This window comes from Anolis sagrei, chromosome 2, assembly GCF_037176765.1.
Source record: "Anolis sagrei isolate rAnoSag1 chromosome 2, rAnoSag1.mat, whole genome shotgun sequence".
NCBI classification, from domain to species: domain Eukaryota; kingdom Metazoa; phylum Chordata; class Lepidosauria; order Squamata; family Dactyloidae; genus Anolis; species Anolis sagrei.
This window is the reverse complement of record NC_090022.1, coordinates 55,085,475-55,101,965: the sequence shown is the minus strand read 5'-3', so window position 1 is coordinate 55,101,965 and position 16,491 is coordinate 55,085,475. Positions and strand designations below refer to the sequence as shown.

The 16,491-nt window shown below is 43.0% G+C and overlaps 1 protein-coding gene across 1 annotated transcript in view; it reads right to left on the bottom strand.

Annotated features, from left to right (window-relative positions):
* The window catches only part of PODXL2 (podocalyxin like 2), a 66,204-nt gene that overhangs the window by 36,616 nt on the left and 13,097 nt on the right, over window positions 1–16,491 (bottom strand). The gene's annotated exons all lie outside the window — the stretch shown is intronic.

The window sequence follows — 16,491 nt, the reverse complement described above, 5'->3', positions numbered from 1 at the left end:
CTGCTCAGAGAAAGGGTTTTTTTTTTTGTCTAATCAAGATATAAAATGAATAAAATGCATATTAGGTTGAAATATACTGGGAAGGCTTATAAAAAGAGTCTTCAATTGACGCCAGGGTCATTCTTTCCCATTTGAGCATGAATTTTGAACTGTGTGCCTTCAAATCATTTCTTACAGTGGCCCTACGGCAGGTATGGGCAAAGCCAGGCCTGGGGGCTGGATGCGGCCCCTTGGGCTCTTTTCTCAGGCCCTTTCTCTCTCCCACCATCCTATCCTTCCTTCTCTCTTTACTCCCTGCTTCCCTTCCTTTCTTACCTTCCTCTTTCTCCCTGCCTCCTTCCTTCCCTTATACCCTTTAGACCAGTGGTTCTCAACCTGGGGTCCCCAGATGTTTTTAGCCTTCAACTCCCAGAAATCCTAACCGCTGGTAAACTGGCTGGGATTTCTGGGAGATGTAGGCCAAAAACATCTGGGGACCCCAGGTTGAGAACCACTGCTTTAGACCTTCCTTCCCTCTTTCCTCCTCTTTCTACTTCTTTCCTTCCTCCCTCCCTTCCCTTCCACCCTTCCTTCCTTCCTCCCTCTCTCCCTCCCTCCCGTCCATCCATCCTTCTCTTCCTTCCTTCTCTTTTTCCTTCCTCCTTTCCTCCTGGGGGATGTTTAGCTGAGAGAAGAGAAGGTAGAGAGGGAACATGAGAACCATGATTCAAGATTTAAAAGGGTGTCCCATTGAGGAGGGTTGTGCTGCTCTCAGAGGCGGCCCTAGGTAATTTTCAATGGTAAGCAAACAGTATTTTGCCCCCGCCCCCCCAACCAATCACTGATATATATTTTCTGTTCATTGTGGGAGTTCTGTGTGCCATATTTGGTTCAATTCCATCATTGGTGGAGTTCAGAATGCTCTTTGATTGTAGGTGAACTATACATCCCAGTAACTACAACTTGCATATGTCAAGGTCTATCCCCCCCCCCCGAGAGCACCTCAAGAGCGCCCCTAGGCAAAATCAACTATACTGCAAATGCTTACTTTGCGTAATGGGTTGAGCCGCCTCTAGCTGCTCTAGAGACCATGGCACAAGGGAGTATTGGTTTCAATTGGAAGGGAAAGAGAATGGATTGAAAAGAATTGGAAGAACTCCCTGAGAGTATGAACAGTTGGAGAGTGACATGGGTTGCCTGAGGGTGTGGTGGAGTCTCCTTCTCCGGAGGCTTTTCTGCAAAGGCTGTCTATTGGGAGTGCTTTGATTGTGCCTTCTTGCATGGCAGGGGGTTGGACTGAATGGCCCTTGGGGGTCTCTTCCGGCTATAGCATTCTAGAATTATATATCAGGAGTAGGCAATATGAGGTCTAATGGATACACTTTTTATCTCCTGTCCACCATCTCATCCTGACCAAGACGACTCCCTTTTCCTGTCTTTCCTTCACTTTCTGCCTCCAAAAGAGGGGAGGAAAGGGCAGGAAGGGGACTTGGAGAGAACCTGCCCACCCCACTCCAGCCTGCCATGTGGCCCTCATGCCTGCCCTAAAGCCACCAATCACTGGGTTTTCTTGACAAGATTTCCTTAGACCATGCAATTGCCTTTGTCTTTCTCTGAGGCTGGGAGAGTGTGACTTCTCCAAGAGCACCCAGTGGGTTTCCATGGCTGAGTTTGAACCCTGTTTTCCAGAGCCATGATCCAACACCAACCACTATGCCATGCTGGCTCTACCTATGAATTTATCTCTGGATATTTCAAGAGCTTTTGGTAAAAGAAATGTAAGAGTCTGCTAAATTACATATTTTCTTTTTTTGGGAAACTGATTGTATTCATGGATTTAGAAGACATGGTTCAAGCAAAAGAAAAAAAGAAAAAAAGAAAATGCAATACATAAACATAACCAGACAGGTTGACCACAAAATGGAATTTAGTACCTTCTGAGTCCAATAAAACCAAGGGACTCAATCATGGTCTAGGACTTATTTCAAGGAGGCGGACCGTAAAAAAGAGATGTATGCGTGCCTTAAACTTCCTTCCATCTATTTAAAAGTCATATCACGGCACTGCTTGGAGGACGAAAGGAGAAGAATGAGAGAAGCTCTATCATAGCTTCAGTATTTGTGGGAATCACTCAGAGAACTCAGCTGAGAAAGTGGGTGCAGCTGAGGTCAGTTCCCCCATCACCCCCCATAAAGATGCCACCAGGAAGTGGAAAAGAAATTTAAATTCTACCCATATGAGCAAGATGACTACAGAGGTAGAATTGTATCATACTTTCTTTTCTACACAGGGATGGCTGTCGAAGAAAGGGAGACTTGTTCTTCAAGCTAACAGCTGTGGGAAGGGGGGGGGGGTTGCAGCCAATTCCCAAAGGACAGCAGATGCAGGGTATCCCCCAAGCCATGAAACACTAAAAGAGCAGCGAACAAAACTCCCAAGGAAACCCTAGTCCGGCTGCGGAGCCAAGAGGAAGCCTGTCTGGAGGAACCACCTGTCGGGCAGAGGGACTAAATGACTCAGGAGGCTTAAGGCTGGAGCCACGACAGGCATCAGACTAGACCAAGGGGTTTATGTGAGAGCTAGGTCAGGAATCTGACAAAAGGCAGAAAAAGAATCTGGCAGAAGAAAAAGGGGGAAAGGCAGGAAAGATCTGCAGAATTAAAAAAAAATAACAGTGAAAGGGATGCCGACAGGGCAGGTAATGTGCAAATCATTAAGGGAAGATTGAGGGGCAACTAGTCTAGAACTCAAGAACTAGTCCGAATTCAAGGATAGAAAACAAAATGTTGGAGGACAGGAAAAGAGATTTAAAGATGGGTTCAGTGCCAACCTTAAAAACTGTGACATAGACTCTGAGAACTGGAAAGCCCTGGCCCTTGAGTGCTCTAACTGGAGGTCAGCTTTGACCAGCAGTGCTGTGGAATTCAAAGAGGTGCAAACAGAGGGTGAAAGAGGGAAACATGCCAAGAGGAAGGCACCTCAAGCCAACTCTGACCGGGACCACCTACCATCTGGAACCCAATGTCCTCACTGCGGGAGAACATGCAGATCAAGAATAGGGCTCTTACTCACCCACCGTCAAGACACCACATCTGGAAGACAATCATCCTCAAGCTATGAGGAATCACCTAACAACACTAGTCTAGATGGAGGGAGCACAGCTACTCTGAAAAAAGCCATAATTTGTGCACATTGAGCCCATGACTAGCCAACATATAATGTCTTGGCACAACCAAAGGAAAAGCTGAATATGCAAGTGCTCTGCGTTAACTTTTCCATGTGAAATAATTCGAATTTAGTGTGGAGCCACAAAAAATAGAGTTACAGAGTGAGACAGCCAACAGAGAGGGATTAATTGATTTATAGCCTGCCATTTGGTAATCCCACAGGGAGGGAAGGCACTTCAGTGCCATGGAACTTGAGGGTCACCAACCAGAATGTAGAACAGGAGTCTTCAATTGGGGGGAAAACTTCAAGGTAGGACAAGCCCTGACAAGTCAGACAAGATCAAAACACATAGACACAACCAAGCATCACTCATTGGAGAGAAGGATAGTAGAGGTAAAGATGAAGTACTTTGGCCACATAATGAGAAGACAGAAAAGCTTAGAGAAGACAATGATGCTGGGGAAAATGGAAGGAAAAAGGAAGACGGGCCAACCAAGGACAAGATGGATGGATGGCTTGACTCTGAAGGAGCTGGGGGTGGTGACGGCTGACAGGGAATTCTGGTGTGGGCTGGTCCATGGGGTCATGAAAAGTTGGAAGCCGCTGAATGAATAAACAACAAACAAGTATCACACACATTCCCTGGCTGCAGCTGCGTATTCTCTTCTCCTTGACTCAGCCAACCTCTTGCCTTCGATTCCATAGCAGTGCCACCTCACCATTTACCTGCAGTGGCATTTACACCAAGTGTCAAGCTGCACAACAAACAAGGCCCCTCTTGCAGCTTCAACAGCAGTAATCGAAACACGGGAATATACCTACCCTCTTTCTTTGCATCTGGGCACTATGCTCTCTGGGTCAACATTCAAGCTTGTTATTAACTACCTTCGAATCACCTTTGACTTAAGCTGCTTCTATGAATGAAAACCGCCAAGTCACCTTTCATCAACAGCTATGCTCAAATCTTGCAAACCCAGGGCCATCTCAAAAGATGGACTATCATCTGGAATGCCCAAAATAATGTTAAAGGTAATAACAGGGGGAAGTTTAACTAAAAAATATGGTTCCCCTACCTACAGGATTACATTATTCACTAGGAATTTCTCTCTCTCTCTCTCTCTCTCTCTATATATATATACACCTTTATTTTCTTCCTCATCATTTTATTAAAATATAGTACAATGCCAATTTATTGAATACCAGGCAACTCTGACTTTTTAAAGCATTTTTGAACAAAAACAGGAACAGTTTTGCTTAATGAATGCCCAACCGTTGACTTGGGTTGCTGTGAGTTTTCCAGGCTGTCTGGCCATGTTCCATTCTCTTCTGACATTTCACCCATATCTATGGCAGGCATGCTCAGAGGTTGTGAGGTTTGTTGGAAACAAGGTAAGTGGGGTTTATATATCTGTCCAGGGTAGGAGAAAGAACTCTTTGTCTGTTTGAGGCAAGTGTGAATGCGACAATTGATCACCTTGATTAGCATTGAAAAGCCTTGCAGCATCAAGGCTTGGCTGCTTCCTGCCCGGGGGAATCCTTAGTTGGTGATTAGCTGACCCTGATTGTTTCTTGTCTGGAATTCCCCTGTTTCTGTGTGTTCTTTCTTTCTTTACTGTTTTGAGTTTTTAAATACTGGTAGCCAGATTTTGTTCATTTTCATCGTTTTGTTGAAATTGTCCACATGCTATTGACTTACTAGAACCAGCTTTCATCCCGTAAGGCTAGAGGAAGAATCATGGAGCCTTCCAGACTGATGCTGGATTTCAGCTCCCAGAATTCTTCACCACTGGCTATGCTCAAGGGATGCTAGGATTCACGGTCCGCAGGGCTGCATGATTCCAACCCCTGCCTATGCTAAACTTGGGTTTATCTTACCGATACCTACATGCCTGCCTACTTCCTTTTCTTTCTCTCTCTCTCTTTACTTCTGTTCCTCCTTTCTCCCTGCATAGAAGTCAAAGAGGCTTATGTTGCTTTCTGTCACCCATAAAAGGTGTCATATAGCCAAGCACAAGGGAATAATAAAGGTAGGATTACAAAATAGATGCCAGCTTCTGAATCCAAGAAAAGTGTACTTGCACAAACATTCATGCAGAACCTCCAACTATAAAAAGACATAGCTTCATGTACTGGATACTATGGATGAAGTAGATGAAGAAAACTGATTTGGCCACATGCCAGAGAGCCACAGGAGCAACCTCTCTCCTAAAATGTAAAATGAAGATGGGAAGTTTCTTTATTAGTGGGATCACTTTCCCCTCCAGGCTCCAGCCTACAGTCATGAATCATCAGTAGCAAACATTTCTTCTTAGCTGGATGTCTGGAAACCATCTGCCTTTCTGCTTTTTCTAGCATTACAGGAATAAGATGCATATAAACCTTTTCCCTTTCATGCCTGGTGTGTGGTGTGTGAGCATTTTTGGGGGTGGGGGTGGTAACAGAGTCTATAATACCAATGGCAACATACAAACACACACAATGACTTTGAGGTCACAGTTAGTTTCCCTGTCTATTCACATGCTATGTATGAATTCAATGAATATGTAAAAGTGACTTATTTTATCTTCCACCCCCTTTTTTGGCATTGAAGTTTTGGAAAAACAGTTATTGATCTCCTAAAAGGTTGAACAAAAAGTGCCTTAAACGTATGTTAAATCTTAGACATTGGAAGGCAGTGGCTGGTAAGTTTCCCCTTGATTGCTGTGTGCCTCTCTTTATTCCACTGTGATGCACAGAAAAATGACATTTTGTGTGGGGCTTCCTATCCGCCTCCAATCATGTCTTTCTATTCGTATACCAGATATGTTTACTAGAGAGGGGGCCTCGGGATCCACAGGTTCCCACCGTGTCAAATAGAGAAAAGAAACAAGCTACATTTTTACATGCAGACAACTTTTATATCCTCATTCTTTTTCTCTTTGCTTACTCAGGCTCTCTCTGTCTCCTTCATTTCAATCATAGAGCCCTTCCACACAGCCCTATATCCCACAGAACACAACCAAAGCAGTGATTCACCGTGACTATCAGCAGCTCAGATCCTAGATTCGGGTCAATGTGATGTTTCAGATGTTTAGCTCCATTGTATCTAGAAGTACAAATTAGTTTGGATCATCAACAAACTTGACCACTTTGCTGATCAACCCTAAGTCCACATCAGTAGGAACAAGTTTTTAAAAATGCTAGCTATTAAAATAATAATAATAACAATTACTATGTAAAATCCTGAAGAAACTCAATGCCTGTCACTCTCTATGGTAATTCATTCTCATGTATTCCTTGCTCTCTGCGTCCTGTTCCTTAACCAATAAATGATGCAAAACAGGTCCAATTTTGTTATTCCAGAACTACTGTGTTTATTCAACAGCTTCCATAAAGGACGAAGATGAAAGTGTTTGAAAATCCAAGTATAGAACCTTTGCCAGATCAACTATGTGCATGCTTGTTGGCACAGTCAAAGCACTATTATGTGTTAGCAATGATATAGTGATTTGACCGTTGGACTATGACTCTGGAGACCAAGGCTCAAATCCCCACTCGGGCATGGAAAACCAGGGGTGACCTTGAACAAACCATTCTCTCCACCACGGAAGAAGTCCAAGGCAATCCCCCTCTGAACAAGCCTTGCCATGAAAGCCCTGTGATACATTCACTTTAGGATTGCCATGAATGTTAAATAAGTTGAAAGTACACAATGGCAATAACCAAAAAAATGGGACATGTATTGTCGAAGGCTTTCATGGCCAGAGTCACTGGGTTGTTGTAGGTTTTTCCGGGCTAACAGACCTCACTACCTTTGAGGATGCTTGCCATAGATGCAGGCGAAACGTCAGGAGAAAATGCCTCTAGAACATGGCCATATAGCCCGGAAAAACCTACTACAACCCAGTGATTCCAGCCATGAAAGCCTTCGACAATACAAAAACTTCCCAGTTGAAATGTTTAGACTTTAGTCCCATCTTTGAGATGTCACATATATGAAATCACACACACACACACACACACAAATATCCAAAATACAGAACATGTTTGGTCCCACACATTTTGGACAAAGGATGCTCAGCTTGTATTCCACTGGCCACTTTCCAGTCCCCAGCTATGGAAGCTGCTCTTGGGATAAATGATATATCTTTGTTAGAAGATCAGCAATTTCATGCTTTCCTTTTAAGATGCCGTGGGTGAATACCATCAAGACCTAAAGTTTTATTACATTAATGTGTCAGCAAGACCGAACTTGGAGGCTATGGGGCTTTCAACTTAATTTCCAAGCATTGTGAAAAAGCTGAGTTTTGAGAAGAGCCTGTGCTCTTACGAGCAGCCTGCTGAGCAGAAAGGGGAGGGAGCAAGAAAGAAGACATTTCTCGGGCCCTCTCCATTGCTTCTTTTGAGAATCCTCCTGACAGATTACAGTTGCCAACTCAAATGTAAAACTTCATCTCTCCATCACTATTTGCCCTAGCACTTCAAATGATCTCCTTGAAAAAGTGAGTCTCTGGCAGAATTTATATGGTGTGCTCCGAATGCACAAAAGGCAGCTGCAAAAAATCCTATTCAGTTTCTCTCCAGCTTCAGCACTCCTTTAACTCCTTGCCTTCCAGCAATCTGACCATCTATATCACTATTTGCCTACTTTAGATGTAGTAGAAGATAGTCTTCTTCTTATTGGTCTTTATGGTTTTGCAGCATGCTCCTGAAAAGGTCCACACTGCATGGATTTCTTATACTTTCAGATGACTTTTGGGTTTTTTTTATTTTCCCCATGTGAATTCCTTTTTCTAAAGGAAACCTTCCTGGCTCTTTCACCTTGCGGTCATCCTTTTAAATCTAGTGTCTTTGTACCAGAAACAACTATATTCCCTTCTCTTACATCCACTGTATCTATGTTCTCCTTTCAAACTAAGCATTCAAGTTCTCTCCTTTTGTTCAGAGACTATGAGCACTGAGCTACTGACACAGTATCCTCAAAAGGATTTTGAAGTCCGCACTGTCTCCTACAGAACTTCTGCCAACTTCCATGTCTTTGGTGCATCACAAAATCACAGACTCCCCTTCATCTCATCGACACATTAAGATCCAACGGCTCTTTCTACTGAGCCAACTCTGGGACCATCCAGACAGTACCTTTATCCCAGGAGCTTCCACAGCAAACAGGAGGGTGGCCAGATGCCGTTCCCTGTAAAGGTGGAAGCAATCGCTACAAAAGGCAAAAAACATGAGATTTCCAGGTGCGGGAATATCACGGTTTGGAGCTGAATAAGCGGATCTTCACATGTCTGCAATCGGAAATCACGGGATTTTTTTATCTGGGTTTGTTCCCGTATTTTATATATTTGTTCCTAATTGGTTGGTTCCTAAAAAGAAAGTGACCCTTGAGAAAAAGGCAAAAACTATGTTTGTGTGCCAACTTCATGAAATGTGTGGAGAGCACATTTTCTCTGGCCAATACAAAGTTGTGGCCCCTTAGTCAATGTTGTACATTTTTTCACAAGAAGAGCAATCAGGAACAGCCTTGTATAACCTAGGAACAGTACCCTGTTGTTTGATGCCATAAGTACACAGCTAAATCTGTCTGGACAGATAGCCAGGCAGCCAGGCTCTAAAAAGTGTCAGTAATGACAAAGTTCTGTTCCTGGCTTGAAAGTATGTTGTCCTGTTTGACTTGTGCTGACTTGGGCAGAAGTGGTCCTACCCTGTAAGCTTTGTTTGTGTGGCAGAAATATCTAGAGGGCACAGTTTCTCTGGCCAGGACAAAGAATCGAACTTTTGCAGTGATTTGCATATCCGAATCTCCACATTAAAAAACTCCAAAGTTTCTAGCGGAAGTTCTGTGGAGGCTATCTTGGAAGCCTTTAAATCTCTCAATAAAGCATCAAGTCTGGACAAGGGAGCAGAAATCCTGGGACCAACAGGTCTGTTCTGAAGTCCCGGGAAATTTGCCCCTGTTTAAAACCCGTGATTTAGTGCTATCTGGAAGTGCCCTCTGTCAGGGGAATGGATAGCATTTCTCATAAAAGCAACATTGGAAGTTCTGGTTCCCTGCATCATCTGATGCAACTATGCACCCAGCAGGACCCCGAACCAATTGAAGGATCTTTTATATCATAGATTTCCAGTGGTTAAAGCTATCAATCATATACAAAGATACATGCTGAGTATTGCGAAAACAACTAGGAAATGTACATGTTGAGCTTATACTTGTTAAAATCTGAAACCTAACATTACTTTCACAGCATTTAATTAATACAACAAACACAGTAATTTTGCATAATCATAAGGTTTGTGAAAAATGTACAATCTACGAAGTTTACGATAAAATTAAATGCAACTACAGGCAAATGGTACTGTGTGTATATTGTATACATGTCTTCAAGTTGGCTGTTTTACCATGGCAAAAATCTCATAGGATTTTCTTACGCAAGGAATATTCCAAGGCATTTTTGCCAGTTCCTTCCTCTGAAAATACAGCCAAGGCAGAGAGATACATTAACCCCAGATTTCAAATAGTAAATAAGATTAAATAAACTGGGAACAAGGAGAGAAACAGGGATGCTGTGGTTTGGAAGGCTTGACATCCAGACTCACAAGAATGAATGAATAAAGTGTATAAATATGACATAAACACGATGGTATGGAGCCCCTGGTGGCACAGAAGGTTAAACAGCTAAGCTGCTGAACTTGCTGAACAAAAGGTTGGTGGTTTGAATCCAGGGAGAGGGGTGAGCTCCTGCTGTTAGGCTCAGCTTCTGCCAATTTAACAGTTCAAAAACATGTAAATGTGAGTAGATCAATACATACTGCTCCAGCAGGAAGGTAATGGCGCTCCATGTAGTCATACTGGCCATATGACCTTGGAGGTATCTATGGACAACTCCGGCTCTTCGGCTTAGAAATGGAGATGAGCACCAACCCCCAGTGTCGGACACAACTAGATGTAATGTCAGGGGGAAACCTTTAACTTTACCTTTTAATGGACTATATTGTAAGTCTCCCCAGCTTTACCACTTAAGTATGTCTCAACCACCTGAGCCTAGGAACCAGAACAATATCACAGTAGGAAGTGCAATTAAATGTCCTGAATACAGAAATAAATAAGTAATTTCCTCCAAGGGTAAAGACTTTGCCCTCTGGCAAATTCCTGCCACACAGAGATATGTTGTACAATAGAAAACATTTACAAAACAAGGGCAGGGGATCAAGTTTCAGTCTTTCCAGTCTGAAATCCTCAGGGACAGCAGCTTTAATGAAATGAAAGCCAAATGCGGTAAAATTTTGTGGCAGCCATCTCCTCTGCACATAAACATACAGAATAGCAGTGGAGACACCTACCTATTGCTACACCAAGAGTTGGTGGGGGAAATGAATGGGTTCTTGGGTTAGATCTTTCACTTCACATCTCGAGGTCTATAAAGCTCAACTAGGCACTCCAGTTTTGTGTACTTGTCGTTGTTGTTGCTGCTGCTGTTGTGTGCCTTCATGTCATTTTCTGATTTGAGGTGAACCTATTACTGGGTTTTCTGAGGCTGAAAGTGTGACTTGTCCTTGGTAACACAGTGGGTTTCCATGTGGAAGTGGGAAATCAAACCATGGTCTCCAGATATGTAGTCCAGCATTCAAATCACTACGCAACACTGGTCAATGGGAAACAAATAAGACCCCTGATGTGGTTGGACTGCAACTCTCATCAGTTCTGGGGTGTTGTAGGTTTTTCAGGTTGTATGGCCATGTTCTAGAAACAACCTCTCCTGACGTTTCACCTGCATCTGTGGCAAGCATCCTCAGAAGTTGTGAGGTTTGTTGGAAACTGAAAAATTGGGTTTATATATCTGTGGAAGGTCCAGGGTAGGAGAAAGAACTCTTGCTTGAGGATGCTTGCCACAGATGCAGGTGAAACGTCAGGAGAGAATGCTTCTAGAACATGGCCATATAACCTGAAAAACCTACAGCAACCCAGTGATTCTGGCCATGAAAGCCTTTGACAATCTCATCAGCCTTGGCTGACTCCTATCAACACAATCAATCGTGAGTGTTAGGTTTCATCCCTGGACTGCACAAGTCTCTCGTGTCATCAAGTCTCCAGTCCTCAATGAGTAACTAGACTAGTGATAAGATTAGAGTGAGGGATTCCTCCCCCCACATTCCTATGCATGTTTTCTTTCCCAGAAAGTGCTTTGTTTTTGCTTTTCCTCCTTACCACTATCTCCTCCCCCATTGAAGATGTAGCAATGGAATCTCTGTGGGGTAACTTCCTTCTTAAAGGTATTTTTATTGCCCTGGGCTTGGCCATGCGGCCATCCTCCATTGTCCTTCTTCTTCTGCCTTTTACTTCCTTCCAGTGAACATGCATTTTGCCTCTTTCTCTAGGCAAAATGTAGTTGCATGGATATTTTGATGTTTTATCCTTTTACCTTTCTTGGAAGATGAGATTTAGTACGCTAGTTAGCTCCAAGACCTTTTCTATCTAGAATGTATTTCTTTTACTTCAATATATATTTTTGAACCCAAAGTTCTGACTCTGCGATTCTGTGCCATTCTAAGAATAGAAGCTCACCCCAGCTTCACCACACATACGTTTTTGTTTCAGATTCACCTACAGAGGAATGCCGAGAGTTGCAGTCCAACATTTGAAAGCCTGTCCAATTCCCATCCTAAGTGTATTAAACACAATAATCGTGGGGTGTATTTACAGTATAGAATGAATGCAGATTGACACCACTTTAACTGCCATGGTCTAATGTTATGGAATTCTAGGAGCTGTAGTTTAGCATTCTCTGTCATACAGTGCTGGTGCATTGGCAAGCTACAAATCCCAGGATGCCGTAGCATTGAGTCATGACAGTTAAGTGATGTCAAACTACATTAATTCTGGGTTGCTGTAGGTTTTTTGGGCTATATGTCCATGTTCTAGAAGCATTCTCTCCTAGAAGCATTCTCTCTTTGAGGATGCCTGCCATAGGTGCAGGTGAAACGTCAGAAGAGAATGCTTCTAGAACCATGCCCATATAGCCCAAGAAACCTACAACAACCCTGTGATTCTGGCCATGAAAGCCTTTGACAATATATTAATTCTGTGGTGTGGGTGCACCCTATTTTTTTCTTTATGCTCCCTCCCAATCTGTGACATGATACGAAATTCCTCACCCAGAACAATTTTGCAGCTGGAAGTGGGGTGGCTCGAGAAGGTCTCCATGGTGACCTGCTTCTGTTTATATCCAGCTTTGATTTGAAAGGCTCCCCGACTGGTGTCCAAGCATTTGTCCAGGAGCAGATGTTATTCAAAACAGGGAGCTGGGTCAAAAACGGTCATTTATTGATAATCACACGAGACAGGAGAACAATGATCAGCTAAGGGCAGCATCTGCTATTGGTGTCCCCTTCCACACAGGCTGCTGATCGGAAAAAGCAAGCAGAGATATTAAGAAATCCCTGTAATATGTCACCACTCTGGGGAAAAGACCGCAAGGCAGAATAAAACTAAGTGTGACGACAGTAAGCTATGCATCAAACAAGCACTTTAGGTGAATTTGATGCAGCAATAAGTTCAGCTCAAATTGAAGCTAGTGCTCCTTCACAAGATACATAATTGGCTTATGGAATTCATTGCCACAAAATGCTTAGATTGCTTTTTGAAAGGATTAAGTAAGGTTGTGGAGGTTGGATCTGCCAATGGTTATTAAATGGAATAGCAAAGTATAGAACTTTCATGTTCAGAAACAGTAAACCCCAATTTTGATTACTACAGTAGTAAGTGGGAGTTTGTCTCCCCAACATCCTTTCTGAGATCTTTCCAGCTTTGTCCAGCTGCTGTAAAACCAGGACCCTATCTCTGCAAAAGACAGACCATTAGTGATGAATTAGCAAAACAATTTTTATTGGGAGACAGATGCAAAACTGGGCATAAATTAGTGCTAAAAACAAACCCTTTTGCTAACCCACTGTTGTCTTTCTCCTGCTATTATAGCCACTCTTTTGCAATACAATGAGAACCAGGGTGAGATGAGATTCATTTTAATTCCATCCCTTTAGATAACACAGAAGGAATAATTAGATAGGGTGGAGGTGTAAAAGAGAATATTTGGCTCTGTGAAAACTGAGAAGCTGCTTGCAAACACCCGCTTTGATCACTGAAAAGACCAAACATGTTCTTTTCACAAAGACTGATAGAGGCTGGGTAACATCCCATAGAAAAACCATCTCATTACAAGAAGGATTTGAAGGATTTGTGGGCTTAGCATCTCAGCCACCCTCTTCCTGTTATTGTTTCTTGCAGCACATCACAGCTTGACTGGATGGGGAGCAAAACAGTGAGTCGGCACAAACTTTGTGCCATCGTGATGTGTCACATTTCTTCTGCAAACAGAGCTGGAGCAGGATGGAGCATTTGTCTTGAAACAGAAATGGCGAGGTATGAGACATCTCCATATTTGCACAGCCCCTGCAATGCCTTTATTGAGCTGGCATCATATCTGCATGCATTAGGAATATGCAGCACAGCGCAGGTGGCATAAACGTGCTGGATGCTCCTCCACACTGTAGGTTTGAACAACAGGGAAGTCTCAGTGTCTAGGAAAGTGGCCAGGACCAGACAAAGCTCTTTTGTCCAATCTCTCCAGGATTATTTCTCCAAAAGCACTTCCCTTCTAGGAAATGAGTTATATACCCAGAAACAACGATGGCATGTCAGTGGGACAGTAAATCTGCTCCTGGTTATAATCTAAAACAGTGTTTCTCAACCTTCCTACTGCCACAAACCCTTAATTCAGTTTCTCGTGTTGTGGTGACCTCCAACCATAAAATTATTTTTGTTGCTACTTCCTAACTGTAATTTTGCTACTGTTATGAATCATAATGTAAATATCCGATATGCAGGATGTATTTTCATTCACTGGACCAAATTTGGCACAAATCCCCGTGAGCCCAAATTTGAATACTGGTTGAGTTTGGGGGACATTGATTTTGTCATTTGGGAGTAGTAGTTGCTGTGATTTATTGTTCACCTACAATCAAAGAGCATTCTAAACTCCACTAACAATAGATACAGAACTCCCATGACCAACAGAAAATACTGGAAGGGTTTGGTGGGCATCGACCTTGAGTTTTGGAGTTGTAGTTCATCTACATCCAGAGAGCACCATTGACTCATACAATGGTGGATCTGGACCAAACTTTGCATGAGTCCTCAGTATGCCCAAATGTGAACACTGGTGGAATTTGAGGAAAATGGGCTTGACATTTGGGAATTTTAGTTGCTGGGATTTACAGTTCACCTACAATCAAAGAGCATTCTGAACCCCACTAATGATAGGATTGGGCCAAACTTCCCACACAGAACCCCCATGATCAACAGAAAATACTGTGTTTTCTGATTACCCATGTCCCCCCCCCCCCCCCCACAGGTGTCCCGACTCCCAGGCTGAGTAACGCTGGTCTAAAATTTAAAGATTCAAAAGAGCTGAACTTTATCATGCACAAAAATGCCCTGCTCCTTGCAAAGCTCACACTATAACCTGGAAATGTCACTAACATGGGAGCCATGAGCGACCGCTGCCTGTGCCCCAGCACCTTGGATAGTGCCATTAAAATTCACACTATAACCTGAAATGGAGTCACTAACCGATCGGCCATGAGCGGCCCACTGCCTGCAACCCTTTTCTGCCTTTCCTTCCCCCTTCTTTTTGGCTGCCAGTATTTTATTTATCAGTAGAACACTGTGAATGCAGGATTAGGAAGCCCAACAGAGCAATCACTTCTAATTAGAACTGCAGAAAACATAGGCAAGAGGTCAGCATTCCTCTGGCACAGACCAAGCAGAGAAAGAGGCAGGCACCCCACGGAGATGCTAGCACACCCACATTCTCAGGAGTCCTGTATATTATCTGGGCTAGTGGCAAAAAAGGAGGAGGCAAATGTTAGTCTAATGAGCCATGATGTAGCTAAAGTTAGGGCGAATGACTGGGGGATGAACAAAACTAGCAGATCACTAGAATTATCTATTTTTCAGACAGACACGCACACACAGATGCTCTTCCAAGAGAATAATTCAACCTCGGTCCACCTGTGTCAGAAACTGTTAATATGTGATGCCCTGGGGTTTTTCCACTGCAAGGGATACAAATCCCATTCCTCTCTTTGTTTTAAAGTAGGATGCATGCATGGGGACCTGGATTAGGGTGAGTCTTGCAAGAACACAGTAGAGATCCTGCTTCCATGCAGGGAAGCAGTGCCACCAACATTGCCCTGATAGAGAGGGCTATGAATGTGTCCTTTGCTTCTGGTGCCAAGGAACACTCTGAAAGTCAAGTGCAATGTAAAGCCGTCAGTCTCAAAAGGCAGGACAACAGTAGAAAAAATGTTGGATGGGAGTCTTCAAAATAATTTGGGGAAAGACAATGCCAGCATCAGCATCTCTCAAGTTCCAAACAAGAGCCTTTTCAGGGTTGTGTTACCAATGATTTGCTGCCAAGGCACTGTGGGAATACTTTGTGCTGAGAAAATATACCACATGCTTGTGACAAGGCAAAGCAAGGCAAGTTCTCCACCTAAGCTATTTCTTCCTTGCATGCAAGCTCTTCCAGGACATGTTGATATTATTGCATATTCCTACTTGGAAGGGGATTGGACTGGGTGGCCTTTGTGGTCTCTTCCAACTCTATAACTCTAATAATATACAAATGGCATATACTGGTTTTTAAAGGCAATTTGTTTATTGTGTCATTGAAAACTGGGAGTAAATTTGCCCAACTACCAGTTAAAGAACTACATAAAACCATGCAAAACGATTTCAGTGCTGACACGCTGCCTATTTATCCTCAACATCATACAGCACTATTTCTTAGTTCAGCGTGACGAAAAGATTGATAATGCTGTGGGGTCTGGGGGATGGATATGCTTACAGCTCCCCTTTGGGGTATCGATACAATTATTTTAAAATGTCATGCCAATAATTAGGCGAAATGTCCTTAGAAAGCCTGATTTCATAGAGTTTCCAGCCATCCTAGTTTGATGAAGTTGAACAGAGCAACCAATACAGAGTTAGTCAAGCAAAACTCATCTAGTGCCACTTAGAGCATTATAGCACTTATGGCTCCAGGCTCTGGGACATTCTTCCCAGAGAGGTTAGGCTGGCATCCTTCTTGCTCTCTCTCTGCAGGAGTTGAAGACTGTTTTTGCATCAGCAGAACTTTGAGGACTGATTGCTTAGGGGAAATGGATCTTGCATAATGTGCTGTATTGTCTATTTGTTGGTTTGTTTTTAATGGTATATGTTTTTAACAGGTTTTAACTTTCTTATTGTTTAATGGCATTTTAGATTTTATATCCCATGTTTGTTTTGGTAGCGGTAAATCTCCT